The sequence below is a fragment of the Cavia porcellus genome, unplaced genomic scaffold (genome assembly GCF_034190915.1).
Source record: "Cavia porcellus strain 051 isolate PalLab524CR breed Dunkin Hartley unplaced genomic scaffold, mCavPor4.1 scaffold_5, whole genome shotgun sequence".
Classification (NCBI taxonomy): Eukaryota; Metazoa; Chordata; class Mammalia; order Rodentia; family Caviidae; genus Cavia; species Cavia porcellus.
Window position 1 is genome coordinate 94,614,325 of NW_026947488.1, and position 24,535 is coordinate 94,638,859.

At 45.7% G+C, this 24,535-nt stretch overlaps 1 long non-coding RNA gene across 1 annotated transcript; it reads left to right on the forward strand.

The window, feature by feature from the left end:
- The first annotated feature begins 6,696 nt into the window (after nucleotides 1-6,696).
- Nucleotides 6,697-11,151, forward strand: LOC134476150 (uncharacterized). Its single transcript, XR_010047686.1, has 2 exons — nucleotides 6,697-7,469; nucleotides 10,191-11,151. It is a non-coding gene; the product is annotated as an uncharacterized LOC134476150 (long non-coding RNA).
- The last annotated feature ends 13,384 nt before the right edge of the window (nucleotides 11,152-24,535 follow it).

The window sequence follows — 24,535 nt, forward strand, 5'->3', positions numbered from 1 at the left end:
AGGTGAATGCAAAGCATTGGGAGGTAGCATAAATAACAGGCTAAATGCTACTTTCATAGAGAAAGTCAATAATTAAATGGGTGATTATAATTTACACAATTAATTAAGGAATTCCAATTTCCATAAATCCTACATACAAATATCGTGCTAGTGTTTTAGTGTATTTTTCCCCAATCTGTTGATAAAGGTAATATATCTAAAATTCTAAAAATTAGATGATACTGTATTGTTTTCTAGCCTGCCTTTTTTATTTTTAAAAAATTTATTTAGAAGGGAATAAAACTAAATAGTAAAATGGACCAAAACAAAACAGCAAGAATGATACTGAATTTTGAAAACAAAAGGAAATCTCCCATTATTGGGGACCTTTCCAAGACCCCAATCTCCCAAATGAGTATATGGTGAAGGCTTACATAAATGAGACAGGTGGTATGATTTTAGGAGGATCAAAACCCTCTACAGAGTTTAAGACTCTGGGGGCTGAGATAAAGAATGTCTCTGGGTGGCCTGTATTTATGTAGTTTTCAAACAAGGAAGGATTTAGAGTGGAAAACTCAGGAAACTGAGCAGGATCTTGGGAGTGGTTCAAGGATTTGAACAGGTAACAGATTATGTTAATTTAGGAGAACCATTTTGTGTTAATTTAGGAGAAGTATCTTAGGAGAAAGTCTCCAGGTGACTTTCACTACAGGAATGAAATGCCCACAGCTGCGGTCTCTGTTAATTGGGGTTGGAGCCAGGTGTCCTCAGCTGCGGCCTTGTCTTGCTCTTTGAGGAGTCTCTGTTCTCAGGTCAGCTGTGCCCTGCCATGCCACAGCCCTGTGCATGTGTCCAGTTCCCAGCTTCCATGGCTCCCATCACTCCATAGTGACTATAATGCACACTGTTATCCTCTAACCAGATGCTCAGGCTACCAGGCCTGCGTAGTCAACCAATCCATACAACCTTTAAGCATTAAGTTGCTGTCATCCAGCCTGTGTTCCTCCAGATCGGCTGGTTTCCTGCACGGTGTATATGTGGGGGTGGGCTGTCCTCGTCTCCCGGCCTGTGCGTTGCTGGCTCGTGCAAAGGGCACACTGCCTGCCGCTGGCCCACAGGAAAGGCAGGCCGACTTCCTGGTTCTCTTCCCAGCCAGCCCATGGCTGTAGACTGCCTTTTAAAAACAAATATGCTGTGAATATTTCTTTAGGTCTTCAGTCATTATTCTATATTATTATTTTTTGGTTTTTAAAATCTTTTTTATTTTTTTGTATTGAACTCATGAATTTGTGCCTGCAGGTGCTATGCCACTGGGCTATAGCCTGCCTTCTATATTATTATACAGTATCATTTTAGAATTTCTTTCTTTTTGTTGTTTTGTTGAGACAGTGTCTTACTGTGAAGTTCAGGCTGGCCTTGAACTCACTATGTAGCCCAGGATGGCCTTGAACTCATGATGATCTTCCTCAGTATTGTGATTACAGGTGTTCACCACCACACCCAGCTATGGTATCATTTTATAGTTATTTACTTATTTGTATATGAAGCAGGGTCTCACTGTGTAGTCCAGGCTGGCCTTGAACTCATGGTGATCATCTTGCCTCAGTCTCCTAAGTGCTGGGATTACAGGTGCTTGCCATCACGTGGGCTCTAATATCACTTTAAATAGCGATAATATTTTGTTTCAATAATGTTCTAAACTTTCAAACGTGATATATTTATTATTACTTTGGGAGACATGACTGGAATTGGAATTTTTCTCTCAAAGGGGATGGCATGCTTTCAAATCTTCGCTGGGGTCTGCTAAATTACCTCCACACGCCACCTAAGGGCTGGTGTGTTACACTTCTACCAACTATGTGTGTGTGTGTGTGTGTGTGTGTGTGTGTGTGTGTGTGTGTGTGTGAGAGAGAGAGAGAGAGAGAGAGAGAGAGAGACAGACAGACAGACAGACAGACAGACAGAGAGGAGGGGTATCAGCTGGGGTTTATTTTGCTTCTCCATTTATAAAGGACTTCAGCAGGACCGTGTGTCTTGCTGGTGAGTCTGTGCTCATTTCTTATGCACTGACCTCTAATGACCCCCGTTCCAAAGCAGAGAATGAGTGAAATTTGTAATCAGCCCGAGGCCAGAGAAGCATTTGCCAAGGCGGATGTCAGGACCAGTGGACGTTCAGCCCATAAAGTCAGGGAATGAGTAATAGGCTCTATTCTTTTTATTTATGTTAATTGATTCTCCAGTTTGGCCATCTTCTGGCCGTCACATGCAGAAAGGGCATTTAAGAAAAATCCCGGCCTAAGAATGTCAGGAGCACAAGGAGAGGGCTAGGGCAAATGGTACCGGTGTCACTAATGAGATTGCGAAGGGGAATCGGACCCCGCACGGGGAGAGGGCTTGGAGGGCGCAGCCAGCCAACCCAGACAGCTTTCTCCAGGCAGGACATCAACACATCCCGGGCACACGGTGCCACCCCTGCGGGGAATGTGGGAGGGCGTGGGGGGCTCTGTTCCCCTGGGAGTCAGTGTGACCTGACTTAGTGCCACACGCTGTTGCTCTACACTGCTCTCTGGTCCAGACGGGAAACAGTTCTAATTTCCTTTTCCCCACGTTTTCCCCGCAAAATGAGAAGGAGCTGCTGCCCCACAGGAAAAGGCTATGAGCCTTCTGGCAAGATTGGGAAGCCAGCCACGAGGCTTTGCTCCAATTTCCCGGCACCGACCTGGGACCTGGGCAAATCCCTTAACTGGCCCTCAAGCAAGTCCTTGGCTTTAGTCTCCTGTTTTATTTTATTTTTATTTTTTAGTACTGGGAATCAACTCATGACCCCAAGCTTGCAGGCAGGGGCTGTGCCACTGAACTGAATCCCCGTGCCAAGTCTCCTCATTTTTATTTTTATTTTACTTTATTATGTTATTTTGCCCCCTCATTTTTAAAGTTAGGGCTTTAGGGCAGTAAGGTTCCTTCTGGCTTTCACGGCTCCTTGATTCTGTTGTCCCAGAACAGGTTTAAGCACATAGGTTAAGGCTGTGGCTCATCTTTCTTTCTCTGCTTGGTCCAGCGAATGATATGGAATGGCAGTTACAGAGTATTGCCTCTCCTCTGAGCTTCTTTTCTGAGTTCCCTCAGAAAGAAAGGTTTGGGAACTTGTATCATAATTTATACACACGAAGGACAGTTTCTTCTTTATGGTTCTGTCTTGACTGTTGTGGTTACCATCAAGGTCTTGCTTCCTATTTACAGTCATAGTGGAGGAATAATCTGTTCCATTCCTCATTACTTTTTCTCCATTGTTTAATTAATTCTCTTTACTTGTTCCCTTAGCCCCTTAAATGATGAAAAATTGGTAATTTGCTGCATTGCTATTCTATAGAGGGCCGGTGTGCTCCAGTGGCTCCCATTATGGTTACATCTTTATCAACCTCAGAAAGAAGCATGTGTGTGTGTGTGTGTGTGTGTGTGTGTGTGTGTGTGTGTGTGTGTAAGAGTTGAGAAACACAAATTAGGAAGAGGAATGATTAGGTGGCTGGGTTTCAAAGAGAACATTTACAGATTCTATCTGGAACACATTTTATTAAAATTGCAACAAACTTTATAAAATCAGATGTATGGTTCATTAAGGGAACATTACCTTACAATTATGATTAATTAGATTAAACTTATGAAAGTGTGTTATTTGTTCAAATCAAAAGGGTGGGGGAAGATGATGGATGATGAAGGAGTGTGATAAATGAAGAAAGCAGCCGAACTAAATTGAATGTGTATTCATCCGTTTTCACTTCATAACTAGTGATAAATTGAGCATGTCACATTTAACAATACGCGTCTGGCTTTAAGCACACAGTTTCAGCTCCTGTTTGCTAATGCCTTGTGATAGGTAGCTGAGGGGGAAGAATTAAAATTGTAGTTCTGAGAGTTTTGTCTGCCCACCTCTTCCTGAAAAACACAGATGGTACTCAGTCGAAGAATATATGGAGTTGTTCATCATAAAACATTGTACCTTCTCAGGTCATGCTTGGGGATTTGAAAGTAACAGATGGATTCCACTTACCTAAAATGGATGTTTTTGTATATGTACAGGGCTAATCATAGCAAAGTTGGAAGTGCCCAGAATTGTAGAAATGTCTTCCTTTTCATCTCTCAAATGTAGCCTTGGATACCCTGGCATTTAAAGGGGAAAAAACATACCCAAAAGCTTATTAGAGAGGATGGGAAATTTAGAAGTGCGAGGTAAGCCTCAAATGGGCTACATCAGTTTCCTGAGATCCGAGGTTTTCCATTCTAAATCACGTTTTAGCTTTTCAAGGATTATGAAGCTGGTATTGGGGCCGAGGAGAAAGTGTGTGGAAAATGTTTCCGGTCAGACTGAAATGACATGGATTTGCTATACCAGAGTCAGGAATCATTTATGAAAAGAATCAAGTTTTCTAGGAAAGTTCAAGAGTCACAGTGTAGGACCTGACATGCACGCAACATTCCTCGGCCCGTCAGCTGTTACTGAACCTCAGTCAAGATCCTGCAAAGTGTTGGCTAGTTCGTGAAAAGATTAAACAATTTTTCTGCTTCCTTCTTCTCTTTCTTCTTTCTCTCCTCCCCATCCTGCCCTCCTTCTCCTCTCTCCTCCCCTTCCTCCCTTTAGATTTCTGAAAAGGCTTTGGTAAGATTTGGGGTGAATTGTGCTGAAGGTTTCTGGTCAGTTTTGATTTGGTCTGACCCCGACTAGGCGGCCAGCCCTCCCTCAGATTCTATATCTGCATTTCTAGCTGGCTGTTTTCAGCAGTGATGAAGCTTCTAAGGGACTGAATCTCTGTCAGATGCTTTGCAGTGTGCTTCACTTAGGTTATATGGTGGAAGAGACTTTTGGATAAGAATTGTCCTTTTCCTTGAAGCCAAGAAGGCACTTAGGAAATCAGAAGTGAGATAAACCACAGCCACTGGGGCTTTCGATGGGAATCATGACCATGAGAGAGAGAGAGTGGTTACTCTCAGCTGGCCGGAAACCAGGTCTAAGGCTGTACTTCTCAATGGAGGTTGGGTAGTTTTGCTCCCCAGGGGATGTTTGGCAATGTCTACAGCTATTTTGGTTGTTACAACTTTTGGGGAGTGATAGTACTGTCACCTAGTGGGTGGAGACCAGGGACATTGCAGGGTGAGCTCTCACATAAAGTTGTCTGAATTGCCTCATAAAAATGTCATTGTATCTAGCCAGTGTGAAGCCTTTCAAGAGAATGCAATAATTACAGGGTGTTTAGAACCTGCTAATAGAAAACAAACAATGGTTTCTATATTATCTCTTTGCCTATAAAGAGTTTTGTTTATACTATAGCTTATAGTGAAATATAGTAAGACACAACATGTTAAAACCAGTGGAAACAGATGTACTACAGCTTGATGGAACTTTAAAACAAGATGATATTAAATCAGCACTAGCTTTTATGTTGTGTTGCTTTCTTCAAAATAGCTATTCGTGCTATCATAGATACTAAAATCGAACAACCCAGGTTAAAACCATTGCGGTTAATGAGTGAAAACATTATATGGCTTCAAACCAATATGATTGGGAATCATGATTACCACATACTTCTAGGTGTTCTTATCATTTCTTACACTAGGGAAACTATTCGGTATTTATACATGTGAGTTTGATTTATTTCACTTATGAGTATGGCTGCATCTCAAGCTGCGTCCATTTATTTATAAATGTCTCAATGAGGTCATTTTTTATAGCTGAGTAGTACACCATTGTATAAAAATACCACAACTTTTTTATCCATTCTTCAGTCGATAGACACTTAGGTTGTTTCCAAGATCTGGCTATTACAAATTGTGCTGCTATAAACATGGGTGCACATATATCACTGTGGTATGATGCTTTCAGTTCTTCTGGGAATATGCCTAGAAGTGGTATAGCTGGGTCATATGGGGCTTCCAGTCCTAGTTTTCTGAGAAATCTCCAGACTGACCTCCACAATAGTTGCACAAGTCTACACTCCCACCAACAGTGCAGGAGAGTTCCTTTTTCCAGACAGCCTCTTCAGCATTTGTTATTGTTGGTTTTCTTGATCTTGGCCATTCTTTCAGGAGTGAGATGAAATCTCAGTGTGGTTTTAATTTGCATTTCTCTAATGACTAATGATGATGAACATTTTTTCATGTATTTATTTGCCGTTTGTATTTCTTCATCTGAGAATTGTTTATTCATATCAGATGTCCATTTTTGGATTGGGTCTTTGAATTTTGGGGGTCTGATTTTTTTTTAATTCTTTGTATGTTTTAGATAGAAGTCCTTTGTCTGAGGGGCAGTTCATTAAGATCTTTTCCCAGTTTGTGGGTTTTCTTCTCACCACGCTGGAGACTTCTTTTGTCGTGCAGAAACTTTTTAATAAGAGGTGATCCCAGTTATTGATTCTGGGAAGCATTTCCCGTGCAGTTTGAGTCCTGTTCATGAATTCTCTACCTACTCCTATATCTTCAAGGTTTTTACCCAATTTGTCTTCCAATAGATTTAGTGTTTCTGTTTTAATATTCAGATCTTTGACCCATTTACATTTTAATTTAGTACATGGTGCTAGACATGGGTCTAGTTTTAGTTTTTGACACATGGAGAGCCAGTTTTTCCAGCACCATTTATTAAAGAGACTGTCGTTCTCCCAGTGAACATGTTTGGCCCCTTTATCGAAGACAAGGTGGTTGAGTGTGTTTGCAGTTGTGGTTGTATCTTCTAATCTATTCCACTGATCTTCAGCTCTGTTTTGGTTCCAGTACCATGTTGATTTTACTACGGTTGTTTTGTAGTATAATTTCAAGTCAGGGATTGTGATACCTCCTGCCTTGCCTTTGCTGCTTAGAAATGTCCTTGCTATTCTAGGTCTCTTCTCACTCCAGATGAATTTTAGGAGTGATTTCTCGAGCTCTATGAGGTATGTTGATGGTATTTTTATCGGAATTTGTAGGGAGCCAAGTGACAGGCATTGCTGCCTAGATGTCTCTCTCTCTCCTATGGGCACTGCGTCTGCCTACATTAACCATAATCCTCTTCTGCTTACGTCACTTATCCGGATGTGATGGTAACCCTGTTGTATTCATCTGTTTAACCTCTTCCTGTCCCAGCTCCCGCCCTTAGCCTATAAAAGGTGTGATTATTTTCTGAATAAACCGGAGGCTTGATTGGGTTAACATCAACTTGCCTTCGTCTCTTTTTGTCTCCCCCATGTCTTTTATTTAATCCCCGTTTCCCCTCCAGGAGTTCTGAACTTGTTGATCTGCAGGCCGGATCAAGTGGCGCCCAACGTGGGGCTCCTGGCACGGAGAAGTTAACGAGGGAGCCGTTCGAGAGACAGCCGGCTTAAACCGAAAGTGAAAGCAAATTGAACCAGAGACCTCGGCCGAGGAATGAGTAAACTGAATCAAGGATTAAAGCTTAAAGCAACAGGACATTAAATCAAGTGCCGAGACCTGCGCAGACGACTACCCGACGTCCTGCCCGAGTCACGGTGAGTGAACGGCAACCCCATTTCCCTTCCCTGACATGGGTCAAGTATTGAGCGAACACGAAGTGTTCGTCGGAGGCCTTATAAAGGCATTAAAGACAAGAGAGATAAGGGTTGAAAAAAAAGAATTATTGCAGTATTTTCAATTTATTCATAAGTTTTGCCCTAGAGGGTTCTATAGATACCAAGAGGTGGAATAGAGTAAGAGATGTTTTAAAAGATTATTATAGAGTTTTCGGTCCAAAAAAGGTTCCTGTGACCACCTTTACATATTGGAATTTAATTTCTGAGCTGCTTGCCCAGAGGCATGCAGACCCTCAGGTTGAGGAGACAGTTGCACTGGGTGAGGCTGCCTTGCGTGACTCTGTTAAATCTACCTCAAAACCGTCCTCAGAAAAATCTGAAGCCTCTAATTTCTCAGATGTAGAGAATGATGGCCTGTTAGAGGTCCTCATACATGGTAATCTGCCACCACTTCCACCTGTTGACATGATCAGCAGGTCCCAGGATGGCAGCCCGCAACTCCCTGTGCCTCCATGGCAAATTGGGGATTCAAATAAGCCTTTAGAAACAACCTTAACTCTGAAAAGCTTGCAGCCGCAAGGCAGCTGGTGCAGGACCAGTTAGATGCAAGCCACATTGTTCCTAGTAATTCCCCTTGGAACACACCTATCTTTGTTATCCGGAAAAGGTCAGGGAAGTGGAGGCTGCTACAAGACCTTAGGGCAATAAATAAGACAATGGTCTTAATGGGGCCTCTACAGCCTGGCCTCCCCTCACCCAGTGCCATTCCTTTAGGATTGTTTAAAATTGTCATAGATCTTAAAGATTGCTTTTTCTCTATTCCTTTATACTTCACGACTTCCAAAAACTATTGGGAGACATTAATTGGCTCATACCCTTTTTAAAACTAACTAAACATGATTTACAGCCCCTTTATGCGCTGCTTCGGGGAGACATAGATCCAACTTCCCCCCGAGAGCTTACACCTGATGCTAGGAGAGCGCTCAGTAAAGTAGAAGAGGCTATTGCTCAACAAACCGTTTCCTTTATGGACTACAATGAGCCTTTACAGTTTCTCATTTTTAATACAAAGCTTTGCCCTACAGCAGTGTTCTGGCAACAAGCTCCCCTCATGTGGGTCCATTTACCAGTCTCTCCAAAAAGAACACTTTTGCCTTATTTCCAAGCTGTCTCAGACCTAATAATCCAGGGTAGAAAGCAGGGAAAATGTTACTTTGGCAAAGAACCAGATATTATCATTCAACCTTTTACAAAAGACCAAATAGATTGGCTACTTCAGAGTACGGAAGTGTGGCCTATTGCCTTAGCTTCCTATTCAGGGACTATTGACAATCATTACCCTCCAAATAAGCTAGTTGACTTTGCTAATCATCACTCATTTATATTCCCTAAAGTCACAGCTTCACAACCCCTTCTGGGTGCCCTGGTTTTATTCACTGATGGCTCATCCTCCGGAAGGGCTGCTTATGTATCTCAAGACAATGTTTCTACCCTCCAGGCAGATACTTCCTCTGCACAATTAGCAGAGTTAGAAGCTATTCTTGCAGCTTTTGCTGCTTACTCTGACCAACCATTTAATTTGTATACTGACAGTGCTTATCTTGCCCAGTCTGTTCCATTATTAGAGACTGTTGCTACTATATGTCATGCTTCCCCAGCTGCAAATATGTTCAAACAATTACAATGCTTCATACGGCGAAGGTCATAAGTTCTTTATCGGTCATCTGCGAGCTCATTCCAACCTCCCAGGGCCTCTTGCCCAAGGAAATCATTTGGCTGATATTGCTGTACGAGCACAGGTTTTTATGGCTCAGGACTCCAAGGTGTCTGAGGCTCAACAAGCCCACCAGCTACATCACCTCAATGCTCACACCCTCCGCCTTCTCTACAAAATTACCCGTGAGCAAGCCAGACAAATTGTAAAAAATTGCCCATCTTGTGCTATCCACTCACCTGTTCAACACCTAGGAGTCAACCCTAGAGGTTTAATTCCTAACGCCTTATGGCAAATGGATGTTACCCATTTCAATGAGTTTGGCAATCTAAAATATGTACATGTCATTATTGACACTTATAGTGGCTTCATTTTTGCCACTCTCCAGACTGGAAAAGCTGCTAAACACATTATAGCCCATATGCTGTCAGCCTTTTCAGTTCTGGGATGTCCTCAACAGCTTAAGACCGATAATGGCCCTGGCTATACCAGCACCTCCTTTGCTCAATTTTGTAAAAGCCTTAATATCCTCCACACTACAGGTATACCTTATAATCCTCAGGGACAAGACATTGTTGAACGTGTGCATCGTTCTCTTAAATTCACCATAGATAAAATAAAAAGGGAGATATGGTACCCCACCCAGGGGTCCCCTAGAAATGTCCTTTCACATGCTCTTTTTATTTTAAATTTTCTGACCCTGGATGCTTCAGGCTGCTCCGCAGCATCTCGGTTTTGGCATACTCAGACTCAAACACGGTTTGCATCTGTTTTATGGAGAGACCCACTAACCAATGTGTGGAATGGCCCTGATCCAGTCCTTATCTGGGGACGAGGTTCAGTGTGTGTTTACTCTCAACAAGATAGAGAAGCTAGATGGCTACCTGAACGCCTCGTAAAGCAAGTAGACAGTTCTTCAAAGACCCCATGTAACGCCCAGGAATAATGTTATTTCCTGAGGCACAATCCCCTGTGTTCTCTTACAGGTGACACATCTCCCTGGAGCCTTATGCTGCTTAACCAGCCTTCTTGAGCCACACCACACCCATGGTGGATTTTGACCCCTGCCAAACAGACTGCAACTGCTGACAGCCATGCACAGAACCCCATGACTGTGGAAGAGGCTCTTCTCGGGTCTGGAGGAACATACACCAGCCAAATAGACTGCATCCAGTGTTATACAAGGCATGCTCCAAGACACAGGAGAATGACTTCATACAGAGACACCAACAAATGGCTGTCAACCCCTTCTCCTTGATTTTGGGGGGGGGGTTTTTCCCTTACCTAGTCCCCCTTTTGGGTCCCCTAGCTGACCTATTGTTTCTCATTTCTGTGAGTCTTGTATTTTTCAGAGGATTATGATGTTCATTAATAACCGGATAGACGCATTTATGGCAAAGCCCATTCAGGTACACTATCATCAGCTGGAGTTGGCAGATCAACAAACCTACAGGGAAGGAATTCCCACGAGTGGCCCATATGATGATGCGGCCTGACTGCCCTGGGGCAATGGACAGGCAGTCAGAGACGGGCAACTAGGACATGCATGTTAATTCCAACAGCCACCTAAGACAGGCACAGGACCAACTGCTGTTCTGCAAGCCCATGACGGGTAAGGCCTGGTTGGGTTCATGCAATGAGGTCCTTGACCTAAGACAGACGCTGTCCTCACAGGGCCTGCCATACTCTTAATTAAATAATATAAAAAGGGAGGAGATGTAGGGAGCCGAGTGACAGGCATTGCTGCCTAGATGTCTCTCTCTCTCCTATGGGCACTGCGTCTGCCTACATTAACCATAATCCTCTTCTGCTTACGTCACTTATCCGGATGTGATGGTAACCCTGTTGTATTCATCTGTTTAACCTCTTCCTGTCCCAGCTCCCGCCCTTAGCCTATAAAAGGTGTGATTATTTTCTGAATAAACCGGAGGCTTGATTGGGTTAACATCAACTTGCCTTCGTCTCTTTTTGTCTCCCCCATGTCTTTTATTTAATCCCCGTTTCCCCTCCAGGAGTTCTGAACTTGTTGATCTGCAGGCCGGATCAGGAATTGCATTGAATCTGTATAACAATTTTGGGAGAATGGCCATTTTCACAATATTTATTCTTCCTATCCATGAGCAAGGGATGTTTTTCCATTTTCTGAGATCATCTTCAATTTCATTTATCAGTGTAATATAATTTTCCCTGTACAGGTCTTTCACTTCTTTCCTGAGAGTAATTCCTAAATATTTCATTTTTTGGCTTGCTAGTGTGAAGGGTGTGGTTTCTCTTATTATAGCATGCGAAGTTACACTCAAGTAATTTAAGGAAAGAGGCACTGTGGTGACTAATATTATGTTAGATTATCTGGTGGTGAAACACAATGATGATCGAATTGCTCAGTTCTGCCCTGCATTGTTCTACTACAATATCCTCTCTTATCTCAATCTTCCCCCTATTTTTAAATTAATTTATTTTCTCTCATTTTTTTAATTAAGGGAAAACTAAATCAAAGAATAACGGGACATATTATAGTAACTTTTTTGTTGTCCTATTAACCTGACTTGATCCCCAGTATTGCTCTCCCCATCTTGTTCTGTCTGATTATTATATATTCTATTTTGTTTGATAGCATCAAGTTTGAGGGTATAGGCAATCACTTTGAAGGCAATAAGATATACTATGATGCCCAATATGGATTGACTATCATCCTTTTTTTTTTTTTGAAGTCTTGTAAGGTCCTCAGTGTAGATTTTATTGGTTTTGTTCCATATTGTTTTGATCAATTCTGTTATACCTGATGATGTAGACAACTCAATTTGAAAATAGCAAGAGGCACAATGGTAACCACTTTTGATCACCTGCTATTCTATTTTTGTATCACGTGCTATGCCCACCCTTCTGTTCTGACTCTGTTTTGCTTAGTCACATTTGTTTTTATTGTCTTCAAAAAGTAATAAGAACCGTGAGAGTAATAAAACCCTAAAAGTCTAATTGTTACTGTAAAAAAGAGAGGAAAGTAAGGTGGACTAAGGGATATAACCGCAAGTATGTTCGAGAGTGTAGAACGGAAAACCATATAACTGAGCTCTTGTTGGATCATTGAACGGAACTGTCTCCAATTCCACTGTATGAATGTTCACTTTGTATGCTTTAATTTAGTGATATGGACAAGTGTTTCTGGGAAGATAATATGTAGCCTGTTAACTGGTGATTTTGTACTGTATATATTTTTTTCTAGAAATACTGTATTATTTGTACCCTTTTACTGCATTGTTTATTTTATGTCTTTTTTTTTCTTCTTTCTTTAAATAAAAAAAAAGTGAGGGAAAGAAAGTGCTCTAAAGGATACAATTGCAAGTGTGTTTACGTGTGTTAAATAGATGACCATATTAATGTTTTTGATTGGATCATTGAACATAACTGTTTGCAGTCTCACTGTTTGAATGTCCACTGTGTATGCTTTAATCCTGTGACTTGATCAACTATCTCTAAGATGATAATGTGTAATCTATTAAATGGGGATTTCTTACTTTTTTTTGTAGTTCTGTATTACTTGTACCCTTATACTGTTTTGCTTTGTTTTGTTTTTTCTCTTTTTCCTTTTAAATAAAAAAAAATGTCATTGGAGATGAGGGTGCCAACACTTGTTTTGAGAGAGACCTGAATTTAGACAATGGCAAATTAGTGAATTGGGTGAGCAGGCTGAGAAGGGGTACAAGGCTGACACCTATAAGTATGTGTCAGTTCTGTCCCTAATGCAGCACAACAAACACTTCAGCCAAAGGGGCCCTAATTCAATGACTGGACCACGACACTAATCACTTAAAGTAGAATATTGTGTGCATTGGGTTAGTCTTGGATCCAAACCAAAGTGATTTAATTTCTGAAGCACCAAAAAAGCTTCGTTCTGGTTAAATCTTTTTCATAACTGTGCCCTGTTTAGGAGTTGATTTGTGAAATCCAAGAGAGGTATTTAGGAGGTGTTGCAACCTCTGTTTTTACATAGTGAGGAATTGGAAATGTGAGTTTTGATCTTGTGATTAGAATAGAGCAGAACCGAAAGCAGAGTCCTGCTTCCTCAGGGTGTCACTGGGTTCCCGGCCACTTCCTGTTTTCCCGCCCTGTAGGACAGGGTCTCTGTAAGTGGTGGGTCCTCTTGGGCAAAGAATATCCTGGAGGAGAGAGGGCAGAAAAGTCTTGAGCTATGCTAAACTGTTCAAGAGAAGAGCTCCCAGTTCTGCTGCGAAGATTTCAGAGCCCAGACAATGGTCTGCGGCCTGCCTTGGGAGGATACCAACTCAGCCATGGGGAGAGGGGCAGGGAACACCCCAGCTAATGAGAGTTTCTGGAAATACCCCGATCAAGTCAGTTCTCAGTGTCGGGGCAGAAGATAAACAGTCTGGGGGAGAGTTCGGCAGGACCCAGAGCAGCAGACTCTTCACACTGGGAGCTGAGGAGGAGGAGGTGAGAGGAACAAAGGGCAGGGAAGGTCGGCTTTGTCAGTTTCAGGTAGGGTTAGGGTCTGACTTTGGCCGTTTTCAGAACCTAGTGGCCTTAAGTACATCTGCAGTGTTGCACAATCGTCACCACTGTTTCTTTCCAAGTCTAGCCTGCCTAGGTGCCCCTTCCAAGTAGACTCACACATTCTTTGTTGGCTTTTGTCTGCCACCATTCACGCCCAGGATTGTGGTGCCTGAGAAAGCTACATGACCAATGTGGTAGAAGTGCAAGGCATAGCTGGAGGTGGGACTAACATGCATTTTCAAGATCTGGTACATTAAAATGTTAAAAACTTAACCATGATTAATAGAGATAAGGCCCTGCATTTGCACAATGCTTAATATTTCCTCAAGGAGTTTTGACATTTCATCTCACTAGATGCTTGATTATTATTTTGGAGAAAAAGTCATCTTTTTAAGGTTAGATTTAGGTAGAGTATGAATCTCTGCTCATGTTAGTATTTTGGTTGAATTATGCTTAGCAATGTTTTAATTCATTCTTTTGGTATTAGCCCCATGTGATGGGCTGGCCAAAGGCCGGCAATGAAGGACTTTTAAGGGAAAGGCCCACTTTCTGAGAGGGAAACACAGATGATACTAGGTGTAACCTTCCAAGCCTATTGCAACTTAGCTGCAGAGACAGAGTTAGAATTCAGAGTTAGGGTCCCTGAGGCTGAAGTGCCCTGGGCTGCCCACCAAGCGCAGAGCGTCCTTTCCCAGGGGCCCCAAAGCATGAGGACCAGTGACCAGTGACCATCCGTGCATGAATTCTCCCCCACAGACAAGTGCAGATGGGCTCCTTTTGGGGTCAGAGCTGTGCTACCTCCATTTGGACTCAGTGGAGGCTGAACCACCTCCCTTGAGGATCCACACTGTATGTCCCCTTGACTGACTGGCCCTGCCTTCTGCCTGGAGGTCTGCTCTCTCCTCCTGCCTGCCAGTCTATTGGAGTCCTCCTCCTGAGCTCTGGCCTCTAGGGCACTGGAGGGGACATTTTGCTCTGATTACAGGTTGGTTCAACAATTAAATGAATTTCCTCTTCATTGCTAACTTCATTTGTCCCTGTCTCTGAAAAGTCCACTTCTTCCCTTTTCACACAGTTTGAAGTTTAGCACTTCCCCTCTGAAACTCCCTCATAAAACTCCGGCAGTCAGTCATAAGTGCCTGTCGGCTTTCCAGGTTATTGTGTCTCCCCACAGCTCGCTGGGAGGGAAGGCACTTAGGCTCAACACCATGACTTTCCCGGGCTAAGTTCCACCCTTTAATTGCAGAGAGGCTTTCAGGACTGCACTGCAGGGCACTCATTTGTCCTTAATGTGACTCCCTTCCCACCTTCTCCCCTATCTGCTGCCAGAGGAAGAGATGCACGCGTCTGCTTGGAATAATCAAAGGGGCCCATGCCAGGAAAAACGGCCAGGGTATCATAGTAAGTAGCTCATTTACTGGTGACAGTGTGTTTACTCCAGTCTGGACTCTCAGTCTGGCAGTCTTGGAAGAAAAAGTTTAATGGGCATAGTGACATTTTGGTGACACAGCGTGGGCTTTGTGAGGGATGTGGATGGGTAGGACCATAGAGCAGGGGATCGGGGACGGAAGGGTGGGCGAGTGTTGTGTTAGGGGAGGGCGGTGGTTTTCCCACATGTGAATAGCTAGTGTGTGCTGTCACAGCTCAGGTGATGGGTTAGGGACGCCTGCGAGTGTCTGTCCTCTCCGTCTTATTCCAGGTCCTGAAGGCAGCTCCTCTCTCACCCTTGCAGCTGAAAGGATCGGCCCACTTCAGCTCTACTTCTGGAAAGTCCTAGTGACTGCCGCTTAGAGTGGAGTCTTTTCCATTGCATCTCACCCTCCCTGCTACTATTTTAGTTCTGATTCTGAGTCTATCAGATTAGTGGTTCTCAAACCAGGCTTGTTATCAGAACCAGCTGGACACACACATACAGAGCCCAAATCTACCCTTGTTGGTTTTGGTTCATTGGGTCTTGGGGCTTATAGAGCCATATTTTTGAAATTTTTCTCCTGGCTGTACAAGTGATCCATCATGTCTGGAAATGGCTCTCTCAGATGTCTTGGTCTTGACCACGTGTGACTGAATTTTTTCAAGACTCACCTGGAGGAACAGCTTTTGGCCTGCCCCCCTGTTGCTCAATTCTGGAAAGTCTTGAATAAAGAGGAAGGAGGGATAAATGTTTTTGGTAATTTTTATCTTAAAGAGAGTAAAACTGAGCAAAATAAAATAGAATATAGCAAATCAAAACAAAACAGTGTAAGTGATACAAGACTTCAAAGCAAGAAAATAGGAAATCAACAGTGGTTACCGTAATGCCTCTTGTTAGCAAAGAGTTTTTCAAATGAGCTCTCACCTGATGGTGATCTAATTGGAATACCCAGATCTTCAGGTTTCTCATGTTGCTTTGATAGCCACAGCAATAGCTGACTTGATGGTCAGATGTAACTGTTCCCTTGCAAGGGACAGACGGTCGAAGATAATTTTAACTGTAGGGTAGGGTGGGAGGTGTGCAGGCCAGGTTTGGGTGTAGAAAGCACCAGGTGGCACTGTTTGCAGCTAAGTCTGACTTCCAAACAGTAGGGGAAGAAGACTTGCCAAGGCTCCAACTGCCCTGCTGCGAATGTCTAACTATGGCTGTGTTTTTAAAAGAAGCAAGGGGGAAAAGGGGCCCCTATCTATCCCTACTGCTCTGTGCCCAGTCTTAGACTGCCCTAGACCTAACCCTGTCCTGTACCAGGGGCTGTTGGGGGCCCTGGCCGGGTGATATGAGGCCTGTAGGAAAGAGTGAAGCCTGAGCTAGATTACCCCTCCCATCGAGTGTGCCAAGATGGCGCTTATATCCTGCTTCCTGCTTAGTAAACAACACACCCTGTAAGACAGTCCGCCCAGCAACAACTGCCGTTAGCCAATCAGCTTGCCTTGCCTACTTTAATATGATTGGACACTGTATCCGTATATATACTGGTGCCACCCTTGGGGAGAGGCAGAATAGGAAGGAGATATAGGAGAGAATAGAGTAAGAGAGAAGAAGCGCAGAGAGAAGCACGCAAGGAGCCGCGGAGGGCGGACCAGAGGAGGCTTCCCTCGGGCGGGATCGGGGATCCCGGAGCAGGCTGTACGGAGAGAGAGAATAAACGGAAAGGTTGTCCGCCAACAACTCTTGTCGTGTGCTTTTCCTGCCGGCCGGGACCGACACCGACAATTGGTGGCCCGTACGGGGAACTGATCACCCCCGAGACGAGGCGGACAACGCTCCAGTACTGCACTGCAGGACAGGTGAGTAGGGGATAAACCTGGGCTCTGGGTGGCGCGCACCTACAGGGCTTTTTAGACTCCCCTCAGGCTCACGTGTACGTGGCAGACTAGCCTCACACGGTGAGAACAAACTTCTCAGTGACAGGCATGGGCAACTTACCCACTAAGAGTTCCAAGTCACTGGTAAGAGCAGTGAAAGACCTGCTCAAGATTTCAGGCATATCAATAAGTTCCAAGACACTTGCAGAATTCCTCCAACAAATAGATGAGGCGGCACCCTGGTTCCTGCCGACGGGACATTTGTCCCTGCCTTGTTGGGAGAAATTGGGTAAAGATTTAGAACGAGCAGAAGCGGAGTGCCGGCTTCCACTTTCGGTTCGGCCGCTCTGGGAGATGATTCATTCCTGCCTCAAAGGGGAGAGGAACGGGGCTAAAGATAGCGCGGACGGGCTCTCTCGGGCCCGCTGAGCTTTTGAGGGGGCCCGCTCGGAGTCCTCCCGGGAGGGGTCCGTCGCAGGGAGCGTGCGAGGGCGCTCGCGAGAGCGAGGCAAGAGAGAGGCGCCCCCTGCCTCGGATTCCTCAGACTCAGATACCTCGGAGGGCGAGGACAATGAGGTAAGTGACTCCCCTAATCCCTTCGCAGCTTTACGTAGAGATTTAGTCAAGATGCAGACAGACCTAAAAAAGGGAAAAGAACTCTTGAGCACTCCCCAACGGAAGGTCATAGAGCCTTCCGCGCCACCCTGGGGGGTCCCAAACGCCAGTTCCTATGGTGAGATGGCAGCCTGGGGCCCACCTCCGTTGCCACCCCCATGGAGGGAGTGGCCTGGACCGTTGTCACATGCAGAGCCGCCATCTTATTTGCCTGGCGACCCGCCATTTTGTGCCCTAAAGGCTGGTCGGCCATGTTGTAAAGAGACGCCATTTTGTGATAGGGAGAGACAGTCATCTCACAGGGAGACACCATCTTGTGAGAGAATACCAAGGTCCCAAGAAAAGTACTTTCGTAGATGGACATTTAAGATGGAACAAATCCCCCATGGGGCAAATGAGTACGAACAATGTGGGTTCTATCCGGTGCACCTGGTGCAAGGCCAGGGACCCAATTACTGGGAACCACTGGAGATTAAGCAAATTAAGGAGCTCAAAACTGCGGTTGCCACGTTTGGCCCTACTGCTCCTTACACTATAACAATGTTGGAAAATCTGTCCGCCGGTGGTTTCCTGACACCCAGTGATTGGACCCAGTTGGCTAAAGCCTGCCTGGCCCCCGGGGCTTTTCTGGACTGGCGCGCCTGGTATACTGAGTTTGCTGCCGAGCAGGCCGAGAGAAATGCGGCTAGGGGCCATAGGGGACAAAATGAGGACATGCTTATGGGTAAGGGTCAATATGCCCAAGATCAAACCAGATTCCCTCCAGGTGTATATGAACAAATACACAACATAGGTATTCGTGCCTGGAAGCAGGTAAACAACACAGGAGCGGCCTCACAATGCCTCTCTAAAATTGTTCAGGGCAACGCAGAACCTTTTGTGGATTTTGTGGCCAGAATGCAAGAGGCAGCCGATAGACTCTTTTCAGATCCGATTGCTGCTGCTCCTCTTGTTAAACAGTTGATCTTTGAGCAGTGCACCAAGGACTGCAGGGCAGCCATAGCGCCTCACAAGGGTAAAGACATAGAAGCTTGGATCAAGATTTGCAGAGAAATAGGAGGGCCACTGTCCAACTCAGGCGTGGCTGCCCTTTTAGCTGCCGCTTTACGACAGACAAGGCCTCAGAAGGCTAATGACCCTGGTAAGCCCAGGGGATGCTTCCAGTGTGGGGATCCTAACCACATAAGAAAAAACTGCCCCAAGACTGGACGGGGGGAATTTATACCCAGAAGACAGGAATCAGACGAACAAACGGGGACCTGCGAAAGGTGCGGTAAAGGTTCTCACAAAGCAAAAGATTGCAGATCAGTTTTTGATGCCCAGGGAAACCGTATTAGTGGCAGGGAGATTCCGGAGCCAAAAAACGGCCAGAGGGGGCCCTCCCTACGGATGGGCCCCCACCCCCTAGACAGGACAGCACAAGGTGGCAGCCCCCCACAAGGGCTACCCCTGGGTCAGCAGGCGTGGACCTCTGTGTCGCCTCCAGACTCCTATTAACACCCGATATGGGCGTTCAGGTGGTCGGGACCACCTTCAAAGGACCGCTACCTGAAAAGTCAGTTGGTTTAGTGATTGGACGGTCCTCCACAGCCCTCCGGGGCCTTACCGTGATCCCTGGAGTTATAGACTCAGACTACACAGGAAACATTAAGATTATGGTACAATCTCATGTAGGGACCATGGTGATTAATGAGGGGGATAAGATAGCACAACTTTTATTGCTCCCCAGTCTCCATGAGAGATTCCAGTCTAGACAACGGGTTAGAGGGGATCAGGGTTTTGGCTCCTCTGGAGAAATTTTTGAAGGACTTCATATGACTCTTGATAAAAGACCCATGCTCTCGCTCAGGGTTAATGGTAAAAAAATAACAGGACTCCTGGATACAGGGGCAGACCGCTCCATTGTCTCCAAGAAAGACTGGCCTTCTAGCTGGCCCACCAATACAGCTGATAACACACTCCAAGGGTTGGGGATGGTGGCTGCCCCCCAGGTTAGTGCCGTGACCCTGCCTTGGTGTGATGAGGAAGGTCACCAAGGACATTTTCAACCTTTTGTTCTACAGCTGCCGATATCCTTGTGGGGAAGAGACATCCTCACTCAGATGGATGTCACTCTTACATCCACCTGTTCTCCCCAAGCTAAAGGCATACTTAGAAATCAGGGATATGTCCCTGGCAAGGGCTTGGGCTCTGCCCTGCAGGGCCGGACATCTCCCGTATCTGTAGAAAAAAGGAAAGATAGACATGGGCTGGGTTTTTCCTAGGGGCCACTGAGAAAGCTCTCCTGCCCACTCCAATTAAGATCACTTGGAAATCCCAAAATCCGGTTTGGGTACCTCAGTGGCCCCTACCCAGGGAGAAGCTTTTAGCATTAACCGAGATAGTCAAAACCCAGTTTCAGGCAGGGCACATAAAGCCATCAACCTCCCCTTGGAATACCCCTGTTTTTGTTATTAGAAAGAAATCAGGTAAGTGGAGGCTGCTCCATGATCTAAGGGCAGTCAACGCGCAGATGCAACCCCTGGGGGCGATCCAGAGGGGGCTGCCAGCTCTCTCGGCCATCCCTCAGTCCTGGCCAGTTTATGTTATAGATCTTAGAGACTGTTTCTTCTCAATCCCCCTGCATCCAGAGGACACCCATAGATTCGCCTTTACCCTACCCACCATTAACCAAGAAAGTCCTGATCAGAGGTACGAGTGGGTCACATTACCCCAGGGTATGGCCAACAGTCCCACCATGTGTCAGATTTACCTTGATTCTCTACTGGCCCCCCTACGCGAGGCCTTCCCCAGAGTTAGGTGTATTCATTACATGGATGATCTGCTGATCAGTGCAAAAGATGTAAATAGGTTAGAGGATATGCTAGGCCAACTGGTCAAGGCCCTGAGAAAGGCCAATTTACATATTGCCCCTGACAAGATTCAGGGAGGAGACATAGTAACCTACTTGGGTACCAAAGTCTCCCCTACATCGATTTCTCCACAGAAGGTAACCATCAGAACAGATAATCTTACAACCCTAAATGACATGCAAAAGTTATTGGGAGATATAAATTGGATCAGACCTTACTTGCACATCCCTAATTCGGACTTAAAGCCCCTGTTTGATCTCCTGAGAGGAGATCCGGATATTGCCTCCCCTAGAGAGTTCACCCCAGAAGCCAGAGTTGCTCTAAAAAAGATAGAAGAGGCCCTAAGCAAAGCTACTTTACAGAGAATTGACCCAGAACAGCCTTTTGAGGTCTGCTTGTTGCAGACCAGTTCTCAGCCCACGGCAGTGATTTGGCAGAAAGGACCACTTCTGTGGGTGCACCCTAAGGTTTCACCTGCCAAGATTATTGAACATTACCCGGAAACAGTTGCTTCCCTGGCTCTGGAAGCACATGGTAGAGCCATCCAGCATTTTGGCTCCACGCCTCACGCTATTCGGGTGCCTTATACCGCTTCTCAAATAAAAATCCTGACTGCTTGCATAGATACTTGGGCCATCCTGAGATGTGTTTTTCTTGGGGAGATAGACAATCAGTTCCCCAAGGACCCTATACTACAGTTTGTTACTCAACATCCGGTGATATTTCCAAAAATCACCGCCCCTGCACCCCTTACTCCTGCAACAACGGTCTATACTGATGGGTCAAAAACCGGGATAGGGGCCTATGTGGTCTCAGGTATGCCTCCGATCAGCATACAATTTGAACCAGATCAACCACAAGTGGTAGAGTTACAAATTGTACAAACCGTCCTCGAGAAGTTCCCAGGAGCCCTTAATATTATCTCTGATTCAAAATATGTGATCAATGCCATACAGGTCCTTGAGACTGCAGGCCCAATTAAGCCAACCTCCAAAGTGACTAATTTGTTTCTGTCTATCCAGACATTGCTCATAAATAGACACAACAAAATATACATCACTCACATAAGAGCACATACACGCCTACCAGGGCCCATGGTACAGGGCAATGCGGCTGCTGACGCGGCCACTCGCCCGTTGTGGATTTTCAATATGTTATCTCCAATAGAGCAAGCCCGTCAGTTCCATGACAAATTCCATGTCAACGCCAGGACGCTAGCCAACCAGTACCACATCTCCAGGGCTGACGCGCGGGACATCGTGCGACTGTGCGGCTCATGCGCCACACACACGCCTGCCGTATCAACGGGGGTTAACCCCAGGGGGTTGATCCCTGGCGATACTTGGCAAATGGATGTCACACACATGACAGAATTTGGATCTCTTAAATATGTCCATGTCTCCACGGACACCTGTTCTCATATTATATTCGCGACTGCGGAGACAGGCGAAAAGGTGTCTAATGTGATAAACCATTGCTTGGCGGCCTGGGCCGCATGGGACAAACCAAAAATATTAAAAACTGATAATGGACCAGCCTATATAGGCAAAGCCTTTAATGAGTTCTGCAAAAAAATGGGGGTTCAATTAAAACATGGTATTCCATACAATCCCCAAGGTCAAGGAATCATTGAAAGGGCTCATAGAAGCCTTAAAGAAATTCTACAAAAACAAAAAGGGGGAGTAAGCCAGGGCCTGCCCCCAAAGGCACGGCTCTCCATGGCACTATTCACATACAATTTTTTGAACCTGAACAACAACAACCACTCCCCGGCTATGGAACATTGTAATCCATCTCCTAGCAATAGGGGATGGGTGAAATGGAAAGACGTCCTGACGGGACAATGGATGGGCCCGGATCCAGTAGTCAGCTGGAACCGAGGTGCGGTTTGTGTTTTCCCACAGGAACCAGGAAGAGAACCATTGTGGGTTCCAGAACGGCTGACGCGCGTAGCGAATCCAACGGAGCGCAATGCAGGGGACACTCCAAAACTCAACGGCAACGAACAGCCCGGTCAAGATCGGTCCGACCAGGATACTGCTGCTCGACCGAGCGATACCGTATGACTTCTGGAGCACAATAATGATTATGCTCTCTATAGTAATTGGTTCTCTTTTAGGGTACGGCGCAGCCAGAATGGCTAGGCCACGCCGCCTCCCGGCAACCCCTTTCCTCCTGGCTCTGATGCTCACCGCCACCACTGAAATAGGAGCAGACCTGGTATGGGCGGCAATACACCATCCGCCAGCGCTGGCCATGATTTCTACTACAGCCCCCTCTCTCCCAAAGCTGTACGCAAAAAACTGCTCCGCCAGATTGCCCTGCATACCAGATATACCGCTAACCATCAAACCCATACGTTTTGACCTCCCCATCACTAATGATGTGGTCATCTTTTCCACTGTTAGCTACCCCTCATGTCATCTGGGATCATGCATAGGCTTCCTGCCCTTTTTTATAAAATGGCACGACACCTCCCTGACGGTAAAGTTGTCCGCCCCATTTCTGTATCCGCCTGAATGTTCGGGTAAACACGCTAGCCAACTAGCCTGTAGACCCCGAGCAGCCATGCACACCCGTCCCGATTTTCCCACATGCCCGTACCGTGTATCCCCAAGCCGTAAAAGACAGATGGTGGATCTGTCACAACTTTCGTGGCAGCCCTGCACTGTCGATGGCGTGGGAGTTACTTATCTAAACATGTCTTGGTGGTCCCGGTTCTCTCTTCCACGCAGTACAGACATACTCACTGTGACTGGGTGGGAGTCACAGCGACACCAATATTTTGATGGCGCTGTGACTTGGTGGGAGCCCTACAAGGAAATAAGCAACAATTTGGCAACAAGTTTCCCCTTCCCCCTTAATGAAAATTGGTTATGCCTCTCCATGGGAGCCTGCATGGACTTAAGACCTGTGCTTGCTATTAACGCCTCTGCCTCTAATGGAACCACCAATGTCACCCTTAACTCTGAGGCCGCATGTGTAAAACCGCCCTACTTATGGGTGTTCTCTGTTGACATCACCTTCAAGTGCAGTAACCAATCTTGTTTTACAGGGAACTGCTGGAATGGGTCTTTCCCGTATGCTATGCTGGCTCTTCGACCCCCACTGATGTGGGTTCCCTTTAACGAATCTGTTTGGGTTCATCCCGTCTACCAACAGGACCAGCTACCCATGCTCAGGCATAAGAGGGATTTTGGGATCACAGCGGCCTTGGCAGCACTGTTCGTGACTCTGACTGCAACGGCTGTGACGGCTGCCGTTGCTCTGACTCAGTCCACGCTGACGGCGCAGGCCTTTGCCAATCTTACAGACACCACCTCCTTGGCGCTGAGGGAACAGCAAGAAGTTAACCTCCTCCAGCACAACGCCATAATGGCACTACAGCAACAGATCGACCTAATTGCCCAAGAAGTCCAAGGACTTTGGGAGGTGGCTAACAATTTGTGTGACGCCAGATGGGCATTCACCCAGTTATGCGTTACCCCCATTCAGGTTAACCGTTCGGCCTACAAGCAATTTCAGGATTATGTTCTCACCACCTACAATTCCTCCTTTTGGAATGCTAGCGTGCGTCTAGATATGACCATCCGACAGCTAGATCAGATAGAAGTACCTATACTTACAGCCTCCTTTTTTGATGATGTCCTAGGCCAGATAGGCTCTTTCTTCAAACCCTCATCACTTCTTGTGTATGGGATCATTCTTGTTCTTATGGTTGTCGCTCTCGTGACCCTCAGGTGCCTGCGGTCGATAAGGACGACCCAAAAGACACATATGGCACTGATGATATTGCTGGCCCAGAGTCAAGGGGATTCCACTCCTAGTGCTTTCTGGGCTCAGGCCAGGAAGGCACGACTCCAATGGTGATTACTTAGTTCCTCAGTGTCACTCGGCGGACCCCTTCGTATCTCCCCCAAACATCAGCTCTAAGAGTTGAGTGGACAAGCCAATGACGGGTAAGACGGGAGAAGTTCTCCTGATCAACCTAAGACAGGCTCCACTCCGATATACTTGGCCTGTAAGGCCGAGGGTCCCTCCGGGAGTAAAGTTAATGGCATTGAGATGCGAGACCAAGG